Source organism: Monopterus albus, unplaced genomic scaffold, assembly GCF_001952655.1.
Source record: "Monopterus albus unplaced genomic scaffold, M_albus_1.0 scaffold112.1, whole genome shotgun sequence".
In the NCBI taxonomy this organism is placed as follows: domain Eukaryota; kingdom Metazoa; phylum Chordata; class Actinopteri; order Synbranchiformes; family Synbranchidae; genus Monopterus; species Monopterus albus.
Genome location: NW_018127992.1, coordinates 1,438,651 through 1,444,978, shown reverse-complemented (window position 1 = coordinate 1,444,978; position 6,328 = coordinate 1,438,651). Strand labels below are relative to the sequence as shown.

At 41.0% G+C, this 6,328-nt stretch overlaps 1 protein-coding gene across 1 annotated transcript in view; it reads left to right on the top strand.

Annotated features, from left to right (window-relative positions):
* The first annotated feature begins 3,993 nt into the window (after positions 1 to 3,993).
* Positions 3,994 to 6,328, top strand: part of ponzr1 (plac8 onzin related protein 1) — an 11,301-nt gene continuing 8,966 nt past the window's right edge. The window contains exon 1 of the mRNA XM_020611347.1: positions 3,994 to 4,017. The gene's annotated coding sequence lies outside the window, so the exon portion shown is untranslated. The remainder of the gene's footprint in view (positions 4,018 to 6,328) is intronic.

Sequence of the window (6,328 nt, the reverse complement as noted above, 5' to 3'; positions counted from 1 at the left end):
CCTTTGTCAGTCAGTAGTCTGTCCCACTCACACACACGGGGGGCCCACATTAGATTTCGTCATTTCTCGGGGTCTATCTGTTACTATTAAGGATGTGGCAAATATAGCCATATCTGACCACTTCCTTATTCGTTTTGAAGTCCCGCTACAATAAGGCTGCCCAAACCGGTGGCCCCACGGCTACGTCGCAGGATTATTACTTCCACTACCCCCTCCGACTTTGCTGCTGCATTTTTAGACTCTCACTTCTTCAGTGGATCAAAATCCTCCGACATGCCCTGACGTACTTCTCTCCTCGCTGAATTCAACTTGTGCCCGGATCATGGACTCCATTGCGCCTCTTAGGATGAGAAGAGCTGGCAACACAACTACTCCTTGGCTAAATGACACTACCTGGGATTTGCCGAGGAGCTGCAGGCAAGCCGAACGCAAATGGAAAAAAGACGGCTTGCACGTCTCACTGGACATTTTTAGAGTCAGCCTCCTTGCATATCAGGAGGCTGTAAAAGAGGCAAAAACTCAATTCTTGTCTAACACTATAGCGACAAACAATCGTAACCCGAGAGTATTTTTTAAAACTATACATTATGTTGTTGATCCAGTTGGTGCAGTACCCACCGAGGGTTCGCCTGTTCTGTGCAACCAATTTCTAAGATATTTTAGGGATAAGGTTGGGGCTCTTAGGCATAACATGCCTAAGCCCCCAGCACATCCTCAGCCTGGATCCCACGTTTTACATACTCTTAATTCCTTCACTTCAATTTCTTTATGTCAATTAAAAGACCACAGCCCACTTAAAACCGGTCTCTTCACCCCTTGACCCGCTTCCTGCCAGGTTTTCCAAGGAGGTTTTTGACGTGCTCGGCCCCTCCCTGGTCACGTTCATTAATCTCTCTCTGGATGCCGGTGTGGTCCCGACTGCGCTTAAGCATGCGATAGTTTGACCACTTTTCAAAAAACCTAATCTGGATCCCTCTCTATTATCATCTTTTCGTCCAATTTCTCTTCTTCCTTTTTTGTCCAAAATTCTGGAAAAAAAATCGTATTCACCCAGTTGCAGTCACACTTAGATTGTGCAAATATTGCTGATAAGTTTCAATCAGGCTTTAAGCCTGCCACAGTACAGAATCAGCGTTACTTAAGATTCACAATGATATCACTATGGCTCTCGATACCAAATGTCCTGTGCTATTAGTTCTGTTGGATCTATATGCAGCTTTTGATACTGTTGATCATTCTATCCTCTTGTCAAGACTTGAACATTTCGTTGGGCTTAAAGGCACTGCCTTAAACTGGTTTTCTTCTTTTTTAACCGATTGAACTTTTTCGGTCAGTATTGGTGATGGTGTCTCTAATATAGCTTCTCTCACTTCAGACGTTCCTCAAGGTTCTACCCTGGCTCCATTGCTCTTCTCATTATATATTGCACCCCTTGCGGTAATTATAGCTACCCATAATGTTCATTTCCATTTTTACGCTGATGATGTCCAGATTTACATGCCACTGCCCTGCCAGTGGTTACTATAGTAACAGAGATGGATAATGGCGACTGTACTGGATGGTGCCGTGGGGTTGTTGCCAAGGGAAACCGTATCTGCTGTTGATCATAGAAGGTGGTTGTTATGGTTATTGTACAATGCACTGTGTGGTTACAAGGTTATCCTAATAGAATGGTTGCTGTGATTACCATAGGGATACAAGAAGGCTGCTATGGTTACTGTAGGGGATACAAAATGATTGCTATGGATACCATAGGGAAGAAGAGTGAGAACTGTGGTTACTGAAAGGGAAGGAGGATTGTTACTATGGTTACTGTAAGTGATGGAGAGTGGGAAGGCTGGTTACCATAGGGGATGAAGGGTCGATCTGTGGGCGGCAGCAGGATGAAGTTTTTCTCTCCAGAAATGACACAGTACAGATTCTCATAGTGATCTTTGTGCACTGAGACAGAAAAACAACCAGTTTATACACAACAAACACACAGTATGTGACAGATGTAAGGAGCTCGACTCTTACTGGAGGTGATGGCACTTGCTTCTCCGAGCCAGAAATTCACAGCATCAGGAAACTTTCCTAAAACAAAAAATGCAAGTCATGAAGAGGAAACTGTTGCTGCACAATAATAATAATAATAAACTTTATTTCTATAGCGCTCTCCAGCTCCAAGAGCACCAGAGTGCTGTACAGTAAAAACACACAAAACAATAACACTAGCAAAAAACAGTAAGGTGCAAACACAAATACTAACCATGACTAAAGTTTAAACAGCAAAACAGGTTAGGTCTCAAAAGCCTGCTTAATTGGTGAGAGTAGAGGACGCTGAGGATAGAGTTAGGTGGAAACAGATGATTTGCTGCGGTGACCCCTAACGGGAACAACCGAAAGAAGAAGAAGAAGAAGAATTTCCAGGAAAATACACATTGCTGTGCTAAATTTAAAAGGCATTTATTTTGGTGGCTTTTTACTTTTTGCCGGGAAAGACCATTGAAATGCACAGAAATCCGCACAAAAAACAGCCCCAAATCAGAAAACGTTGGGATGGTATATAAAATCAAAATTAAAACAGAAAAGAGTGAATTGTAAATTATGTGTCCTCTATTACATTTAAAACAGTACAGCAGCACATTGTTTGATGTGATACCTCATCAGTTTAATTTTTTGTTCTAAATAAACAACGATTCTGATGCCTGTAACATAATCTAAAAAAAGTTGAGGCGGTTGCAATTCAGGGCTAGTGATGAGGTAAAACAATGAAATGATTCCATTTGAAGCAGGTGATGTCAACAGGTGACTGCAATTATGATTTGGTACAACAGTGGCATCTAGGAAAGGCCGAGCCCTTTAAGATCAAAGATGGGCCGAGGATCACCTGTTTGCCAACGTATGTAGCTTATAATTTAAAGTACTGCTGGGTATCCTGTGAAGTTTCCACTGGATGTTAATAAAGTATCATGATCACACTGTATTTGTGTATTACTTAGGTACTCTTCAACACTTTACCTGAAGGTGAGAGACGTTTTTTTTCTTGTTACTATGTAGTCTCTGTCACTCCTTTTTTTGTTTTGATCCTGTCCACCACCCACAGACCTGCAGGTGGAGCTGCTGCTGCACCCAGAGCTTTATAAGCTATCTGTTTGAAGGCTATGCAGAATACATAGTCTATATTTGAACAAAGAATGGTATGTTAACTAGGAACCACGAAAGACTTCACGTTGCAAACGCAGAATTTGAAGTAGGTGTATTTTGTATAATTTCACTTGAATCACCTTTATTAATATTTAATCAATGCTGTAGCCTCAAATACTGACATATTCCTGCTTACATTAACTTTACATATTCTAGAAACACGGATACAGCAGTGGCACCTGAATCATTCCAACACTTACAAGACAGGTGTTATAACAGGTACGTTCATATGGCTCCTTTAATTACGTCTGTTTGTTCTGAACATACAACATTTTGCATGCTTACTTTAAACTGGCACAATTTTATAATTTGGTCTCAGTCTTACGCTGTTTTAACTGTTTGTTCCAGTACTTTAATTCACACTTTACGCAATTTAATGACCTTTTGGTAATGTCCCTGCCACTTAAGGAGGGATGCATCCTGCTACTTTCCTGTTTCCTTAGAATTTTGTCATGTACTTAATCTGAATTGCACTAAACTCTGATAATTTTATGTCACTCACGACGTTGTGAGATTTCCATCGTTTTTTTTTCACATGCAAATTGTTAGTTTGCATCTTCAGTGTTGCATGCAAAGTTTGTCAACTTCCAGCACATTTAGTATTTATTTTTTCAATCTGTGCATACGCGTCTGTGGAGCTCACTGCTGGTTTAACGAGAGGGTTGGTTTTCCGGAAACGCAAACGGTTTTTGTTGTCGCGCCACCTTTCACTTCACGCACATCCGCAACGTTAAGGGCAGTTTACTTCTCCACAGCTCACGGCAATTTAAGGATTTCCATGCAGGACCTACCCCTAAAGCCAGTTTAAAAAAAAAAACTTGGACTCAACAGGTCAGTTAACGAATTGAGCCTTACAATTAGTTATAATTTATTTCAGTGAACTACCACCGACTTATTTTACTGCAATTCACTTGATAGTGTCGTGATGAGAACAGTCAAAGCCAAATCAAACACGTGGATACTTACTAGGCAGCCTACTTTGACTTGGAAAAGAGTTTTAAGATACCTCTGTTAAAGCACAGTTAACGATAATATCACTGTAGGAACGTTATAATGAAGCAAACTGACGTATTTTATAGGCTTGAACGCACTAATTCAGTCTTGGCTACATTTATTTTGCATTTCCAACTTGTTGGCCTCCATCCTGATGCTCTGAACCTGGCTCATTAACCTTAGCCCACAATGATTTTTTGTAATTAACGTGCTATAAAATAACCAAATGAGAATTGACGTTAGGATTCTGAAAATGAATTGTATACAGAAAGCTAATGCTCTAAATATTGTATTTAAAACTTAAAGCTACAAATCTCCAATATCCAGTAATGATTTTTCCTGGGGTCCTTTTACAAATACACACATAAATTACTGTCTTTACAATATAAAATAAATAAACATAAATGACATACTACATTATGCCCTTACATTCAACCGGCCATCAACGTTAAACTAATATATTGCACCTGTAACAAGCTACACAATAACATTAACACTTAAAGATCACCAGGACAAACACAGAGCTTCAAAAACTCATATTTTTAAAGAAAAGCTGTTTTATCTGAAATTTCTTTCCAGTAAATATTTTTTTGTTGTTGTTGTTGTAACTTAAAACTAGAGCCACTATTTCCGCTTGATACTCCATTCCTTTCACACATTACTCTGTATGATTTAACGTAGCTCTGGTTCAAGGCAACAGGCTATATACACTGGTTTCCAGCTGCTTGTCTAGCAAAAACATCTGTTTTCACATTCATTATGTTTTCATACAGTAAATATGGGATCTTGCATTACTAGTTTAATTGTTTTGCTTGTCAGATATTTAGAACACCTCTACTACTGCCAGACTTAATATCTTATCGATTTTGTTTAGCCCACTTCAGCCTGTTATCCAAAATACCTAATGACTTTGCCTCCTCTACTTGATTACACCGTTAATTCAGAGATTGTTAATGTATTTGCCACCAAATTTCTTCCTGATCTTGATGCTGAGACACTTTGTAACTATCTTAAAGAGAGACTTGGCCGTCATGTTCAGTGTGAACGTATTGTGACTGGGAATACCAGATGCAGCTCTTTTAAAGTCAGCATTGAGTGTGAGGACGTCACTGAGGTGTACAATTCGGAGCTGTGGCCAGAGGGATCACTGGTGCGGCGATATTATAAGCCAAGGAAAGCAACACGGAAGGGGACTGCTGACATCATCCAGAACCATGTGGTGACGGGGTCTGTAGGAGCAACGGCTGCGCTCTCCTAATAAAAACATGCGGGTCATCTCTTATAATTGTCGTGGCCTGCGTGTTGGAAATACTGCAGCGCAGTGGTCCCCAACCCCCGGGCCGCGGACCGGTACCGGTCCGTGGATCAATTGGTACCGGGCCGCACAATAAATCATTAATTATTTCCGTTTTATTTATTATCTGAGTCTGAATGTTCTTTTATTTTGAAAAATGACCGTATTCTCTCGGTTACTTGAGCGCCAAAACTGGCTTACTTGTGGACATATTCAGCCTGCTCAATGAACTCAATTTGTCACTTCAGGGGAAAATGACAACTGTCTTCAAGTTGACAGATAAAGTAGCTGCATTTAAAGCCAAACTGAATTTGTGGGGACGGCGCGTCAACAGAGGCATTTTGGACATGTTTCAAACATTAGCGGGGATTTTGGGTGAGACTGAGCCTGAGCCTTCATTCTCCCAGCTGGTGCACGATCACCTGTCTTTGCTTTTAAAAGAGTTCGAGCGCTACTTCCCAACCACAAAGGACCCACGAACGGCCAAGGAATGGATCCGCAACCCATCTGTCAACAAACCAGGTGAATCCAGCAGGTCTGTGCAAGAAGAAGATCAACTGCTGGAGATCGCAAATGACGGCGGCCTTAAAAGTATGTTCGAGACAACAACTCTGCCGGTGTTCTGGATTAAAGTCATGACAGAATACCCTGAGATCGCCACCACAGCACTGAAAACCCTGTTGCCATTTCCGACATCTTATCTGTGTGAAGCGGGTTTTTCTGCAGTGACAGCAACAAAAACAAAACAACAGAGTAGACTGAACATAAGCAACACACTTCGGGTGTCATTGTCTCCTATTACCCCCAGATGGGACCGTCTCGTTGCAGAGAAACAAGTTCAGGGCTCCCATTGAT